Source organism: Schistocerca serialis, chromosome 10 (genome assembly GCF_023864345.2).
Source record: "Schistocerca serialis cubense isolate TAMUIC-IGC-003099 chromosome 10, iqSchSeri2.2, whole genome shotgun sequence".
NCBI classification, from domain to species: Eukaryota; Metazoa; Arthropoda; class Insecta; order Orthoptera; family Acrididae; genus Schistocerca; species Schistocerca serialis.
Genome location: NC_064647.1, coordinates 35,865,094 through 35,883,022, shown reverse-complemented (window position 1 = coordinate 35,883,022; position 17,929 = coordinate 35,865,094). Strand labels below are relative to the sequence as shown.

The following is a 17,929-nucleotide window of genomic DNA, read 5'->3' as shown; positions in this document are numbered from 1 at the left end:
AATGTCCTACCGTTCTGTCTCTCCTTCCATATACTTCTTTCCTCTCCAATTCTTCCAGAACCTCCTCAGTCCTGACACTACTAGTCCACTTTATTTTCAACATTCTTCTGTAGTGCCACATTTCAAATGCTTCGAGTCTCCTCTGTTCCGGTTTTCTCACAGTCGATGTTTCACTGCCATACAATGATGTACTCCAAACGTACATTCTCATAAATTTCTTCCTCACAAAAAATTATATGTGGCGAACAGCACCTCAAGATCGCTGTTCCTCTCAGATTCCTTCAAGAAATTCGCATTGAAAGTACCACAAATCAAAAATGCCTTCTTTCTGTCTGACAGACAGCACAATAAGACATCAAAATGTTTCATGAAAATTTCCCATTAGTTAGCGGGCATTAGTATACCATATTGTCCCTACTTTTATAGTGTTTGTAGATTTAGAGAAAGCTTTTGACCATATTCACTGCAGTATAATCTTTGAAATTTTGGAGGAAGCAGGGATAAAATAGAGGGAGCGAATGGTTATTTGAAACTTGAACAGACGCCAGAATGCAATTACAATAGTCGAAGACAATGAAACGAAAGTAGTAGTTGAGAAGGGAGTTAGACATGGTTGTAGGCTACCCCGATGTTATTCAGTCTGTACACTGAGCAAGAAGTAGACGAAATCAAGAAGACATTTGGAGAAGGAATTAACGTTGAAGGGGAAGAAGAAAAAATTTGAGGTTTCCTCGTGACATTGTAAAGGGCTCCGAAGAGTAGTTGAACAGATGGATAGTGCCGTGAAAAAAGTGTATAAGATGAGCACCTACCAAAGTAAAACAAGGAAAATATCACGTAGGTGAATTAAACCAGATGAAGCTGAGGGAATTGAGTTAGGAAATATGACACTAAAGATGGTAGACGAGTTTTAATGTTCCGGTAACAAAATAGCTCATGGCGGCCGAATTAGAGAAGATATGAAATGCTGACTAGCAACAGATAGAAAAGTTTTTCTGAAAACTAATGTACAACTAATTCTTAGGGTGTCATTTCAGAAGGTATTCATATGAAGGATAGCGTTGTACAAAAGCGAATCGTGTATGATAAGAAAAGAAGAGTCTGAAATATGGCGCTACGGAAGAAAATTGAAAATTAGGTGGGTAAATTGAATAACTAATGAGGAACTGGTAAATCGAACTGGGAAGAAAATAAATTTAGGGCATTACGTGACTGGAAGAAGGGATCGGTTGACACATACATCCTGAAGTGTCAAAGAATCATCAGTTTGGTGACGGATGGAAGTGTGTGGGTGTGGGGGGGGGGGGGGGAGTTGAGGGGAGGGTAAACTCTAGAAGGAGACCAAGGCTAGAATACAGTAAGCAGGATCATATGGATGCAGGCTGAGGTTTCGGAAACGAAATGGTCGAGCAACAGGAAAGAGTAACGTGGAGAGCTGCGTCAAACCACTCTTCGGACTGAAGATAACATCAAACTGATGTAAGGAAGGACAGGTACTAAAAACTGCGCCTACTGAAATTTGCACCCATTGAAACCTGCGTCCAAAAAGGGCCGAGGAAGTTTCCACTAATCTCCTTGCTCGCCCGCCCGTTTAGCCGAGCGGTGTAACGCACAGCTTTCCGGAGTGAGAAGGAGCGCCTGGTCCCCGCCACGAATCCGCCCGGTGGACTTGTGTCGAGAACCGCTGAGCCGGCCAGTCTGTGGATGGTTTTTAGGCGGTTTTCCATCTGCCACGGCGAATGCGGGCTGGTTCCCCTTATTCCGCCTGAGCTACACTACGTCGGCGATTGCTGCGCAAACAAGTTCACCACCTACGCGTACACCACCATTACTCGACCACGCAAACATAGGGGTTACACTCGTCTGGTGTGAGACGTTCCCTGGGGGGTCCACCGGAGGCCGAACCGCACAATAACCTTGGGTTCGGTGTGGGGTTGCGGAGGGGTGAAGTGGACTGAGATAGTCGTCGTGGGATTGTGGACCACTGCGGCTGCAGCGGGGACGGAGCCTGTCCGTCGTTTCCGGGTCCCCACTTAAGATACAACATACAATCCCCTTGCCCAGCAGGTAGAAGACCTGAGGGGCGCCGCCTAAAAGTTTGCGAGCTCGCATTTTCAAGCCATACTAAACAGAACGCTGAGAGCTGAGGAGTTCATGGTTAAGAGAGCATCGACAGCTTTCTACAAGAAATCGATACACGTTGCAAAACTATGGAACGTGTATCAGATGCTGTTTCATATCCAGGTTCGATTCAAATTTCAGAAACGAAACTTTCCACGGTTACACAAACTCAGTTGAAAATTATCATGAAACTCCTGAAGACAATGTCCTTGCACAAATTTCACGACTAAGAAAATTTTTTCCTCAACTGCTCCCAACTTTATTTTGGCGCTACGATTTGTATTTCGATAGCGTTATGTAAGAGAATTCTTTTTTTCAAAAGTCACATCAACTACGAATTATCTTGGGTCCGCTATGAATCAAGCAAGACTGTCTCATTTAACAGTTAGTCAACAAAAAATTGGATGGCTAAAGATGTCGATATTGAGGAAGCAATTTCAAAATTTAGAGCCGAAAAAGAAGGAAGAAATTCTAAGCTACGTTTAATAATCAGTTAAACTGTGTGTGTTTTTTAAATACGTTTTACTTACTTGTTTTTACCCGCAAAAACTGCTTGCGAAGTAGTTAACATTACACTGATTATTTAGTCACGCACATGAAAAAGTCCTACACACGTATGTTACAAATGATGACTAACTGAAACCCTCAGCTGCCGACAGGTGTTGTTGATATACCTCGATGTGAACAGCTGAAAATGTGTGCCCCGACCGGGACTCGAACCCGGGATCTCCTGCTTACATGGCAGACGCTCTATCCATCTGAGCCACCGACGACACAGATGAATAGCGCGACTGCAGGGACTTATCCCTTGCACGCTTCCCGTGAGACTCACATTCCCAACTGTCCACAATTCTACATATGTAATGTACCTTATAGACATTTGCAGGAGATCCCGGGTTCGAGTCCCGGTCGGGGCACACGTTTTCAGCTGTCCACATCGAGGTATATCAACAACACCTGTCGGCAGCTGAGGGTTTCAGTTAGTCATCATTTATTCCAGGGAAAAGGCACGGACATCAACAGTATTCTGTTCTTTCGAGAACAGTTACTGTCTTCATATATACAAATGTTATACTTTATACTTTTGTGAGTTTCGCAATTTTCTTTTTTTTTTTTGGCGAGGGGGGGGGGGGGGGGGCGGCAGGGGAATGAAAAATTAAGTCTGCACCAGGTACCGAACTATCTAGCTTCACTACTGCGTAAACGTCAGTCTGAATGGTCGTTGAAACTTCCATATCGGAACTATTGTGACAGAAATACATAAGTCGCACGATGTCAACTGAACGACAGCTAGGGTGGTAATAAGGCTGTTTGCACAGTCAGTCCGCTACAATGGTACAGGCGTCCTATCGGGCTGCGCTTCGGCCGTGTCTGGGGAGCAGGTAAGTACACTAAATACGACAGTCCGGGCGCAGGTAAGCCGTGAAACAAAGGAAGCAGGTACTGGGCGCGGATTTCACTGGGCGCAGTTTTCTTGGGTTCGGGCGGTGATTTGATCCCCTCTACATCCCATCTCTTGTAACTGCTCCACCTCTCGGCCAGTTCGCCTGGGACGTGGAGACCTGTTGTCAGGAGCGGGACTTTCACTGCCTGCCGTGCAGAAGCTTCGCGTGACAACTAGCGCCACTCCACTACTCGCCTACACCCGCAATTACGTGAGAACTGCCCACGCCACTGGGCAGTGCGTGGCGGGGAGTACCTGGCACGAACTGGTGCTCGCCAACTGGTCGCCTTAAATTTTCTCCATACTTGTATGAGTTCAGTACTGGTTAAAAACAGTCTTGGTTGCAATTCTAGTTTTTTTTTTCAACGACGCGTTTCGCCTTATTTAGGCATCTTCAGGTTATCTTTTCTAGATGGACGCGAGAGGCACCAAGATCTGCATAACGCGTTCCCGTTCACAGGAGCTCCTCGCGTCCATCTAGAAAAGATAACCTGAAGATGCCTAAATAAGGTGAAACGCGTCGTTGAAAAATAAAAAAAAATAAATAACGCAACCAAGACTCTTTTTAACCAATACGGTTAAGCACTTGTTTGCTGTTATGCCACATATGGACTGGAAGAATTTCTATATGAGTTCAGGCTCAGTACCCGGTCGTGAGCTCCCTAAAGCAGTACGCTACAACTCTTTAGAAAAACTCAAAAGTTTTCCAAGCGCTGTGACGTGCAAAAGGGTCGGCGGAAACAGAGACCGTAACCTATGTGACACGTAATCGCGAAATCACCAGTCCGTTTCTCGTTAGTTGCAGCCTTCTACTTAAAAATGACTCAAAAATGGCTCTGAGCAGTATGTGACTTAGCTTCTGTCATCAGTCGCCTAGAACTTAGAACTACTTAAACCTAACTAACCTAAGGACATCACACACATCCATGCCCGAGGCAGGATTCGAACGTGTGACCGTAGCGGTCGCTCGGCTCCAGACTGTAGCACCTAGAACCGCACGGCCACTCCGGCCGGCCTTCTACTTAAATTCTGCATCTATTATCAAATAAAAAGATTAATTAACACTTACTGATTTACATTTTAATAAAAATAAGTTTCTAATTACTAATAGCTTCTTATTGCGAATATTCACAATAAACATAAATTTGGTGCAAAAATGCGGAACATTAAACAGAAAGAAATCCGTATTTGTTTGTAGTGACTGAACAGTATTATTGACGCAGATATTCTTTTTAAATTTTAATAACGACGCCTTTCACTTGCCTGGATACAATGTTAAGTCAAGGGCCGGAGATACTTAGAGTGAATAACCCTAAGTATTCAAAGTTTCTCAGTCCGTCTAGATCAGCGGTCGTCAAACTGGGGCCCATATTTACGCGGCCCGCGGTTCTCATTCGTATTTTGTAATAATAAACAGTAAGCAAATAACAGCCAAATCCAAAAGCATCAACCAACATTAAGAGCTTCTTAAGAGGGTAGTTTTCCTGCTCATTAAGAAACAAGAATATTGACAGAGAATAATACATTGAGATCAGATTAATTTTAGGTGAAAGTGGTGACCGAGAGCTAAGTAGAGTTAGCCGCTTCCCTCAGAGACATAGAATTAAGTGCCTTGGCCACTGTGGGGTAAGACAATGTGAGAGGGAGAGCCTTTTTTGTTTGTCCTACAGTACTGCCAACTCACGAGCGTGTGGCCCGCAGCGATCGTATGCTATGGCATAAATTTTGACAGAAGTAATATGGATTCCTGAATGCACATTACACAGACAATCATCCTTAAATTCGGAGTACGAAATTAAATTAAAGCTGTCATAGCACAACAGAATGAGTAGAAAATAAATGACATTCAAAATATTTGGTAAACATTTGTGATCATGTCTCCTATCGTATATAAATGTCATATTGTGTATATGTAAAATTACTGTTATTAACCAGCCATCTGCTCACATAGTCACCGGAACAATACTTCGTCAGGCGGTCACAGAGTCACAACATTGGGGCTGCTGAGGATGGTCGCTACTAAACAGAGAACTGTCGACACGAGGTTTTCCGAATGTTGCCGACTTCTGACGGGCCGGTGTCCGACGTACTACACACTTACTATAGTTAGTCTATTGTAGGTTCATAGCATAGCAGATGGTGTAGATTATCAATATCAGTAACAAGACTGGTTCGTATGTGGCCACAGGTGCCACCGCACAGTGTCGCTATTGGCTCTTGAGCAAAACATTTGACGACCATTGACCTAGATAATACAACGAACATACGTAAGTAGCAATCCACCCTCAATGTTCTACTGTAACACATAAATGTATAATGAAAATAATGTCACCCACACTGTACAGCCGAAACCTATCTGTAGTGAAAGGGGAAAAAATAAAAATTAATATCACACAGCAGCAAGTCTGGACACTTATAAATATTTCTTACTCGCTCTACTATTTCTCCATTCTTACAGTTTTCGAATAACTCTATTTTCCACATAAAATACTATCACATTCATATTGTTACAAAATATCTGTAGGTTGTACGAGGGGCAGATCTGCAGCTCCTTGTAGATTATTCTCACTGTCATCACCAGTCTACAGAAGTTAATTTAAAGGTCGTAGATGGCACCAGTCTCGCCTGCTATAGGTTGGTGGCCCACGTAGGGACATGTCAAGGACCCTCTAACACAACAAAAAGGCAGCAGTGATTTGTGGACAAAATAATACACTACTGGCCATTAAAATTGCTACACCAAGAAGAAATGCAGATGATGAACGGGTATTCATTGGACAAATATATTATACTAGAACTGATATATGATTACATTTTCACGCTATTTGAGTGCATAGATCCTGAGAAATCAGTACCCAGAATACCCACATCTGGCCGTAATAACGGCCTTGATACGCCTGGACATTGAGTCAAACAGAGCTTGGATGGCGTGTACAGGTACAACAGCCCATGCAGCTTCAACACGATACCACAGTTCATCAAGAGTAGTGACTGGCGTATTGTGACGAGCCAGTTGCTCGGCCACCATTGACCAGACGTTTTAAATTGGTGAGAGATCTGGAGAATGTGATGGCCAGGGCAGCAGTCGAACATTTTCTGTATACAGAAAGACCCGTACAGGACCTGCAACATGCGGTCGTGTATTATCCTGCTGAAATGTAGCGTTTCGCAGGGATCGAATGAAGGGTAGAGCGACGGGTCGAAACACATCTGAAATGTAACGTCCACTGTCCAAAGTGCCGTCAATGCGAACAAGAGGTGACCGAGATGTGTAACCAATGTCACCCCATACAGTCACGCCGGGTGGTACGCCAGTATGGTGATGACCAAGACACGCTTCCAATGTGCGTTCACCGCGATGTCGCCAAACACGGATGCGACCATCATGATGCTATAAACAGAATCTGAGCTCATCCGAAAAAATAACGTTTTGCCACTCGTGCACCCAGGTTCGTCATTGAGTACACCATCGCAGGCGCTTCTGTCTGTGATGCAGCGTCAAGGGTAACCGCAGCCATGGTCTCCGAGCTGATAGTCCATGCTGCTGCAAACGTCGTCCAACTGTTCGTGCAGATGGTTGTTGTCTTGCAAACGTCCCCAACTGTTGACTCAGGAATCGGGACGTGGCTGCACGATCCGTTACGCGGTTACAGCCATGTGGATAAGATGCCTGTCATCTCGACTGCTAGCGATACGAGGCCGTTGGGATCCAGCACAGCGTTCCGTATTACCCTCCTGAACCCATCGATTCCATATTCTGCTAACAGTCATTGGACCTCGACCAGCGCGAGCAGCAATGTCGCGATACGATAAACCGCAATCGCTATACGCTACAATCCGACTTTTATCAAAGTTGGAAATGTGATAGTACGCATTTCTCCTTACACGAGGCATCACAACAACGTTTCACCAGGCAACGCCGGTCAACTGCTGTTTGTGTATGAGAAATCGGTTGGAAACTTTCCTAATGTCAGCACGTTGTAGGTGTCGCACACCTTGTGTGAATGCTCTGAAAAGCTAATCATTTGCATATGACAGCATCTTCTTCCTGTCGGTTAAATTTCGCGTCTGTAGCACGTGATCAAAAAAGACCTCTGATAGTTACAGTGTAATTTCTTTCCGCTGACTCTGAATCAGCAGAAGCCCCTGTGAATCAGACAGGATGAAGAGAAGCAGCGGACAGCGGGCTTTCCACGAGTTCGTGGGATCCTAGTGGTTGGCAGTAACGCTCGCTTTCACGAGCGCATCATCGCCTGCTCTGCCCCACAAACCCAGAACCAGGAATCGGCGCGCCTGCGTGATGCTGTGTAGGCAATCAGCCGCACACACTTATAGGCTTCGTTGCCTGCATATCAGGTGCTTCCCGTCTGCCGTACTTGGTACAGTCTAATCGTGATCGCTATTTTCGTCATTTCACGGGACCGTCAGCTGCGTTGATGAGTAAGAGGTCACAAAGCACGGTGCATGTGTAGTGTCCATAGCAACATTTGTCCACTTATTTTGCACAATACGATTTGAAGCTTCTTAACAGACGTGGTGAAATAAGCAGAATAAGGCTGTCGTGAATTTCAGTTCCCCATTGCTTTACCCAGATAAAAATTTATTATTAATGCTCACTGGATATGAGGCTGAAACAAAAGAGAACATTGTCGCAAAAAACTATTCTAAACAGTCATACATCACCATCACGAGAAAATGTTCTTAATGTTGTTGTTCAAAGACTAGCTCAATGCAGCTCGTTATGGAAGTCTATCCTGTGCAACCCTCCATATCTGTGCACATCTACTGTAGCCTACATCCGTTTGTTCCTGCCTCCTGTAGTCAAGTTTTGCTCTTGCCATACAATTTTTTGCGCCCCACACTTCCCTCCGTTAATAAATTTCCGATATCTTGGCGCCTGAGAATGTGTCGCATCAAACGATCCCTTCTGTGAGTCAGGTTGTACCATAAATTTCTCTTGTCTCCAGTTTGATTCAGTGCCCACCCATTAGTTATATGTTATACACACTAATCTCCAGCATTTTCCTGCAGTACCACATTTCAAAAGCTTCTATTCTCTTGTTGTGCAAACAGTGGACCGTCCACATTTCACTTCCATGCAAGGCTACACTCCACACAAAAACTTGAAGAGAAAACTATCTAACAGTGAAACTCATATTAGATGTTGACAATTTCCTCTTTTTCACAAACCCTTTTCGAGTTATATCCCGCCTGCATTTTATATCCTCTTTGCTTCAACCATCGTCACTTATTTTGATGCAAAATGGTAAAACTCACCTACTTTTGCTATATCATTTGCTAATCTAATTCACTCTGCGTCACTTGATCTGATTTGATTACGTTCCTTTACCCTTGTTTTACTTTTTTGACATTATCCATTCCATTCAACTGCTGTTCCACTTCATTTGCCGTCTCTGGCACTGCTGCAGTTTCAACAAAACTCGAGGCTTTATTTCTTCTTCCTGAATTTGAATGCTGCTTTCAAAATATCTCCTTATTTCTCTTTACCGCTTGCTCAATGTACACATTGAGAGGCTGCAAACCTGTCTCACTCCGGTCTCAATCCTTTCATGCCCTTCGCCTCTTTATAAGTGTAGTCTGGTCTCTGTTCAGGTTGAAGACAACTTTTCGCTTATTTCATTATAGCCCTGCTACCTTTTGAATTTTGAAGAGAAAATATGCACAAGAAAGTGCCGTAATTCGGAGGCGTACGCTAAATCTACTGGAGGCAGATAATTAATATCTGATTGGGATGAGACTATTTACTTCTCGAAACCACCTGGTAGATTAAAACTCCGTGACGGACCAAGACTCGCTGGCGGAACCACGTTTTACAGGGTCAGTGTTCTTACCGACAGAGGTACCCAAGCACGACTCACGACCCGCCCTCAATAGCTTCGCTTCCGCGAGTATCTCATCTTCTGCCTTCCAAACGTTATGGAAGTTTACCAGCATAACTTGCGGGCTAGATGTGAAGGTGTGAACCGCAGCTGAATCCTCAGTCGTTAAGACCACTAACCGCGTAAAAAAAGCTCCAGATCACAAATTTCTTACTTATTTATACCAGTTTCTTGTAGATCTTGTACGCTTTCTTAAACAATTTGGCTTTGCCATCTAATTTTTCAAAATGTTGTGCAGTGTTTATTATCAGCCTGCCAGGGTTCATTCTTTGGAAGTGCCGAAAGAAAGTTAGCATTTTTTTCTTTATTTCAGCTGCAATTTTTTGTACGTGTACTTCGGCTTCAGTGTTACTTCATAATTTAGCTGTGTCTGCTGCTGTTCTATTTGTTCGTACGACTATTAACTTCCTGCTCCCTGATTTCTTCATTTTTTTAGATTTTAAATTTGATGTTTCTGATGCACGAGTGCACTGTAAAAGAATTACTGAATGTTTTTTTTCATACATACAGGTTGACGTTTTCATTACGAACTTCTCTTGCTGAATGAATCCGAAATGCATCATCCGTAATCTTCCTATGAGAACAACTTTTCCCACACTAGACTAGATAATTTCTCCTAGATACTTATCTTCGTTTGTTCTTCTGAAAATTGTGCTTGAGTTTGATGGTACAGGCTTTTTGTTTGTCATCGCCTCCGTTTCTTCTTCGGATAAATTTGGAGGTTAGTTTTCGAAATTCTATTTAGTTTACGAAAAGCACTTCAAGCCATTCTTTTCTGTTTTCGGCTGCCCAAGACAAAAAAATTCCAACTTGTTCTGTTTATTTATTTATTTATTTATTTAACCGTATGGCTAGGGCCCCCCGTCGGGCAGGCCGTCCGCCGGGTGCCGATCTTGCAATTTGACGCCTCTTCGGCGACCTGCAGTCGATGAGGAGGATGATAGGATGATGACGAGGACAGCACAACACCCAGTCCCTGGGCGGAGAAAATTCCCCTACCCAGCCGGGAATCGAACCGTGGCCCACAGGATTGACACTCCGTCACGCTGACCATTCAGCTACCGGGGGCGGACACTTGTTCTATAATATCATTGTTCATTTCTGCTATTTTCTTTAGACGTTTTCATTATAAATTGACATAGTCACAATACCGTTGATTTCCAGGCGTGCTTGTAAACTTGGTGTAATTAAGTTCTTCGCATTAATATAATTTTCCGTCTACACAGATTTGTATTTTATAAATTATATAACTGATTTAAAGTTTAAAAAATCTAGCGAGCGAGACAGAAAATTTAATGCTATTAGGATCACAGGCTCTTACATTTTATTTAATTTGTTGACATTATTACTTCGTCCATTAGATTATGAAAGGTGTGGTGTGCGTACTGTAAGACCTTCGGTACACACACCATCAGATTATTTGACTTGACGCTCTAACGAAGTAGGCAAGCGTCAGCAATATGTCTCGTGGTCTTACCGTGGCGTGTTTATCTTCTGCGGTTAGGTCAGACGATAGAAATGCCACTTGCACGCTTAGAGTAGCAGATTGACGGTGACCAACTTTAAACAGAACTTGATTAATTTTCACACACATTTGTTAAAAAAATAAAAAGCATAGACATTACGTAACTTGATTCTGGATGCTGTTTACAATTCATAATCTGAAGTTCCTTTGGTCTTGGTACGTTAATCTTATTCTCACATATCTCTGATACTTGACAAAGTGTCTATTCATTTATCTTCATGGCTATGTACAGGAATATGGTAATCTTATTAGGCGCAGACTGAAACTTGACTATAGACTGGTACAGACAAATGCAGACTAAGGCAGACTGACTAATCGGAGGTCTATACACTCGTTATAATACCTCGAGCGTTCAGGTATCACTGCGCGAGTGTGATCCGCGGGTAGAAAAGGTTCTACGTTAGTAGCAATCTCATTGGCTGCGTTAGATATTAATACACGGATCGGCGGAAGCAGAATTTGCTCCGTCTCTAAGGCAGCGCCATCTCGTAGTGCGGAGACGGAAGAGCGCTGCGCCTGCGCTGTTGTGCTTAGCGCGGCGAGCTCTATTGGGAAAGTTGTGTTCGCGCTGACTACGCGGAACTAAGTACACAACAAAAGGCCTTTGTTTCCTCTGTAGAATTAAACGTCATCCACAAACGGTACGCTGTTCGGATATGCTACATTAACGCATATTCGTTGTCTTTCGAGTCTTGCAATCTGAAGTGTTTCCCTCAGGCTGTTGTGAACAGATCCCGCGATGGGGAATTTCCTGGTTTGGTTCCTTGTTAAATTCCGAATTTCACATTGTCCTAATGCAGTTTAATCGGAGAAGCTGCACTGATGTTAAATTTAGGTTTTATACCGAATTACTTTTTTTCTCCTGTAAGAGGGGTACGCATGAAGTTTTAATTATCACCTCAAAAAAGTACGGTTAGTTAGTTAATTCGTTTGTTTGGGGGGAGGCAGGTGCTTGCTGGCTTGTTGCACGCTGAATCCTCCCAGCATCTCACTGGAGGGGCCACAACAAAACTCCGCAAGCCATTCATGGAAACGAGATGGGCTGCGCTGCTTTATTGTGAGCCCTCCAGTGAGGTGCTGCGGTACTGAGGCCACGATGTTTCAGTCTGCAACACGTCACCAAACATCTGTCTCCCCTTCAGACAAACGAATCAGCTCACCTTACTTTTTCGCGGCTTCTGCCGGTCGACGTGCACATATTTCTTCGCCGTGTCCGTCAATCGGTCTGACTGTGTAATTCGTTGATAACGAAAGCGTTTCCAATGATATTAGCGACTCGCATGCTATATATTGACCGGTTCGGTCTTTCAGTGCTCTTAACACCTTACTAGTTTTCAGCCTAACTAATAAAATTACCTTGCTACGGCCTTAACGAGAATGTTGGAAACTGTTCCACCAATACTGACTGAATCGGTATCACCGTCGCCTCTTCCGAAGAATTACTTTATCCTATAAGGTTTTTGTTTAATAGGACTAGCGGGCACTAACTGCGTAACTGTGGTGAATAAGTCTGCTCATAATCTCAAACGGTTGCGTATTTTTCGTAACTCAGCCGTTGTTCAGACAACCAACGGTATTAGCACATGCAACTAATCAGTCACGGGCGCAACTATGTATCTCATATCTCTGAGATATCGTTACATAAGTGTCAAGAATTACGGCACCTTTTCACTTTTGAACAATCTAGATCACTTAAAGAGCATCTAATGGCCTTCCAAGATTGATCATGAATATTAATAGCGTCTACTAAACCCAGTCTCGAACATAGTCCGCTTTCTTTTTCTCAGCCTTACTCATTTAATGACTTGGCTAATGTTCAATAACATGATGTGGATAACATTTAACACGAGGAGCATCTACCACAAACATTCATGCAAGAACTTCTCAATACGGTTTTAAATTTCCATTAATAACATCTTCTGTTCAGTTTTTATTCGTTCTTCATAACATATTTGTATCGTCAACATACACTGCAGAGCCAAAGAAACAGGTGCACCTACCTAATATCGTGTAGTGCCCCTGCAAGCACACACAAGTTTCGCAACACGATCTGGCATAGACTCGACTAATGTCGGAGGGAATTGACATAATGAATCCTGCAGGGCTATCCATAAATCCGTAACACTACGAAAGGCGAACATCTCTTCTGAACAACACGTTGCAAGGCATCCCGAATATGCTCAGTAATGTTCATGTCTGGGGGGTTTGGTGGCCAGCGGAAGCATTTAAACTCAGAAGAGTGTTCCTGGAGCCATTCTGTAGCAATTCTGGACGTGTTGGGTGTCGCATTGTCCTGCTGGAAGTGCCCAAGCCCGCCGGAATGCACAATGAACATGAATGAACACAGGTGATCAGACAGAATGCTTAAGTACGTGTCACCTGTCAGAGTTGTATTTAGACGTATCAGCGGTCCCATATTACTCCAACTGCACACGCCCCACACCATTACAGAGCCTCTACCAGCTTGAACAGTCCCCTGCTGACATGCAGGCTCCATGGATTCATGAGATGTCTCCATACCCGTACACGTCCATCCGCTCGATGCAAGTTGAAACGAGACTCGTCCGACCATGCAACGTGTTTCCAGGTATCAACAGTCCAATGTTGGTGTTGACTGGCCCAGGCGAGGCGTAAAGCTTTGTGTCGTGCAGTCATCAAGAGTACACGAGTGGGCATTCCTTGAATGACTCGCACGGTGACACTTGTTGATGGCGCAGCAATGAAATGTGCAGCAATTTGCGGAAGGCTGGTTCAAATGGCTCTGAGCACTGTGGGACTTAACATCTGAGGTCATCAGTCCCCTAGAACTTAGAACTACGTAAACCTAACTAACCCAAGGACAGCACACACATCCATACCCGAATGTTCGAATGTGTGTGAAATCTTATGGGACTTAACTGCTAAGGTCATCAGTCCCTAAGCTTACACACTACTTAACCTAAACTATCCTAAGGACAAACACACACACCCATGCCCGAGGGAGGACTCGAACCTCCACCGGGACCAGCCGCACAGTCCATGACTGCAGCGCCCCTGACCGCTCGGCTAATCCCGCGCGGCACATCCATACCCGAGGCAGGATTCGAACCTGCGACTGTAGCGGTTGCGCGGTTTCAGACTGAAGCGCCTAGAACCGCTCCGCCACACTGGCCGGCAATTTGCGGAAGGTTTGCACTTCTGTCACGCTGAACGATTCTCTTGAGTTGTCGTTGGTCCCGTTGTTGCAGAATCCTTTTGCGGTCGCAGATATGTCGGAGATTTAATGTTTTACCGGATTCCTGATACTCACGGTACACTCGTGAAATGATCGTACTGGAAAATCCCCACCTTGTCGCTACCTCGGAGATGCTGTGTCCCATCGCTCGTGCGCCGAGTATAACACCACGTTCAATCTCACTTAAATATTGATAACTTGCCATTGTAGCAGAAGTAACCGATCTAACAACTGCGCCAGAAACTTATTGTCTTATATAGGCGGTGCCAACCGCAGCGCCGTAGTCTGCCTGTTTACATATTTATGTACTTGAATACACATTCTTGTAACAATTTCTTTTGCGCTTCAGAAACAGAAACTGTTGTGGCTCACACATACACTATGTGATCAAAAGTATCCGGACACACCCAAAAACATACGAGTATTTTTCATATTAGGTGCATTTTGCTGCGACCTAGTGCCAAGTACTCCACATCAGCGACCTCAGTAGTCATTAGACATCGTGAGAGAGCAGAATGGGGCGCTCCGCGGAACTCACGGACTTCGAACGTGGTCAGGTGATTGGGTGTCACTTGTCATACGTCTGTACGCGAGATTTTCCCACTACTAAACATCCCTAGGTCCACTGTTTCCGACGTGATGGTGTAGTGGAAACGTGAAGGGACACTTACAGCACAAAAGCGTACAGGCCGACTGTTGACTAAAAGAGACCGCCGACAGTTGAAGAGGGTCGTAATGTGTAATAGGCAGACATCTTTCCAGACCATCACACAGGAATTGAAAACTGCATCAGGATCAGGTACCATGTCAGTTAAGCGGGAGGTAAGAAAACTTGGATTTCATGGTCAAGCGGCTGCTCATAAGCCACACATCACACCGGTAAACGCCAAACGACGCTCGCTTGGTGAAAGGAGCGTAAACGGAGGACCATTGAACAGTGGAAAAACATTGTGTGGAGTGACGAATCACAGTACACAATGTGGCGATCCGATGGCAGGGTGGTATGGCGAATGCCCGATGAACGTCATCTGCCAACGTGTGTAGTGCCAACAGTAAAATTCGGAGGCGGTGGTGTTATGGTGTGGTCGTGTTTTTCATGGCGGGGGCTTGCACCCTTTGTTGTTTTGCGTGGCACTATCACAGCACAGGCCTAAATTGATGTTTTAAGCACCTTCTTGCTTCCCACTGTCGAAGAGCAATTCGGGGATGGCGATTGCATCTTTCAACACCATTGAGAACCTGTTCATAATGCACGGCCTGTGGCGGAGTGGTTACACGACAGTAATATCCCTGTAATGGACTGGCCTGCACAGAGTCCCGACCTATAGAACTCCTTTGGGATGTTTTGGAACGCCTGTCCTCAGTGCAGCACTCTGTGAGGAATGGGCTGCCGTTCCCCAAGAAACCTTCCAGCACCTGACTGAACGCATGCCTGTGAGAGTGGAATCCGTCACCAAGGTTAAGAGTGGGCCAACACCATACTGAATTCCAGCATTGCCGATGGAGGACGCCACGATCTTGTAAGTAACTTTCAGCCAGCCATACATAGCGTATGAGACTTAATGCTGCGAAGTCAACAAGGCTGCAACTCCTACAGGATATTGAGATCATACAAAGGTTTTTCATGTTTTTTAATAATAATGAAAGGCTGCTGTACCAACGATGTGGTGAGATGAGCGAATGGTATCGTTGGCCAGGAGGCACCATATTGGGAACTTCGGCCACCAGGTGCAAGTCTTATTTTAGTCGACGCCACATTGGGCGACTTGCTTGCCGGTGATGATTATGAGGACAACACAACACCCAGTCCACAAGCCGACAAAATCTCCAACCCGGCCGGGAATCGAACCCGGGCCCGCTGCACGGGAGGCAAGCACGTTACCACGCAGCTAAGCAGTCGGACAACGATGAGGTGTTTCAGCTTGACACTGCCGTCGCCTTCTCGCGTGTGGTGACCAGCTTTCAACGACGTCGTACCTTGTTGCACGAAGTCCGCCACCCAACGCCACAGCTTCGTGAAACCTGTGTAACAGAAGGAAACTACGATGCACGATACACATTATTTCTGACGTATCTTTGATAATCTGAGGCGATGCAGCTTAACCACGTTTCCTTTAATACGAATCTTACCTACTTTGTATATCCAAAGTTCTTACCGCAAACCACGCACCAAACCTTGTGAGTGAAGGAAGGTAGTTCTGGCCAAGAATGAGTACCGGCACATGTTGATAGTTAAAACTTCAGGCCTACCCCTAGTATACATTTCCTATGGTGTCATTCGATTATCGCGTTTTCAGTTTTCTGGAAATAGCCAAATTAGTCCAGAATGAGATTTTTCACTCTGCAGCGGAGTGTGCGCTGATATGAAACTTCCTGGCAGATTAAAACTGTGCGCCGAACTCGGGACCTTTGCCTTTCGCGGGCAAGTGCTCTACCATCTGAGCTACCCAAGCAAGACTCAGGCCCCGTCCTGCGAAGAGCTTCTGTATTAGAAGGTAGGAGACGACGTACTTGCAGGTGTGAAGTTGTGAGGACGGGGCGTGAGTCGTGCTTGGGTAGCTCAGTTCGTAGAGCACTTGCCCGCGAAAGGCAAAGGTCCCGAGTTCAAGTCTTGGTTCGGCACACAGTTTTAATCTGCCGGGAAGTTTCATATCAGCGCACACTCCGCTGCAGAGTGAAAATCTCGTTCTGGAAACATTCCCCAGGCTGTGGATAAGCCATGTATGCGCAATATCCTTTCGTCCACAAGTGCTAGTTCCGCAAGGTTCGCAGAAGATTTTCTGTGAAGTTTGGAAGGTAGGAGACGAGGTACTGGCAGAAGTAAAGCTGTGAGGACGGGGCGTGAGTCGTGCAGGTGTAGTTCAGATGGTAGAGCACTTGCCCGCGAAAGGCAAAGGTCCCGAGTTCGAGTCTCGGTCCGGCACACAGTTTTAATCTGCCAGGAAGTTTCAGCCAAATTAGTGTTGACTTAATACGCGATTGAAAATCATCCAGTCGGACAAGGTATAAGACACGAAACAGCCGTAAAGGATAAGTTGCATTCACAAATTGCAAACGTTTCTCCGCTAGATGCTCTCCAGTTCTGCACACGGTCACGCTTCATTACTCCGAAACTGACAATAACGTCGCTCCTGTGAGTTTGAGACTGGAACGCAGCTGGTGGATGGAACCTATTATTAACTAGCAGGTAGAAAAATACCAGAGGTGAGTGGGAGCAGTGAGCGAACGTCGGCGCGGGTATATTTCAGACAGAGCCTCGGAGGCGCCTGCCAGCGAACTAAAGTTAGTCCACTTCCCGACAGAAGAGGAGCTCGTTGAGTCTAATGGCGCCGAACTCCGATTGCGGCGTCTCTTACCACAGGGGTGGATGGCGCAGTTTGACGGATGTGGTTCTCAGCACCTTCTGCCACTTGCTGTTCGAGATAGCCTCGCAGTGTAGTGGACCACGAGTGTGGCTCAATCAGAGTAGTGTAGTTGCGTTAACGTTAATTTTTGAAGGGACTTACTGATAACGGAAGTAAATTCCCACAATTAGTCCGAAAAAACTATGAACTTTAATGAGTAATCATGTCTAAATTTATAAACGATTTATTATCAAACAAATCAAAAATTATTTAAGTGATGTGGACAGGATTATTAACATACTGGGTGTGTCAGGAGGAATGTTCAATATTAACAGACACGGCAAGAACGATCGTTCGTAGCAAAATGGTCCAATAAACATG

At 44.9% G+C, this 17,929-nt stretch overlaps 1 non-coding gene across 1 annotated transcript; it reads right to left on the bottom strand.

Moving 5' to 3' along the window:
• Positions 1-2,820: 2,820 nt before the first annotated feature.
• Trnat-ugu (transfer RNA threonine (anticodon UGU)) lies at positions 2,821-2,895 on the bottom strand. Its single transcript has one exon. It is a non-coding gene; the product is annotated as a tRNA-Thr (tRNA).
• Positions 2,896-17,929: the final 15,034 nt, after the last annotated feature.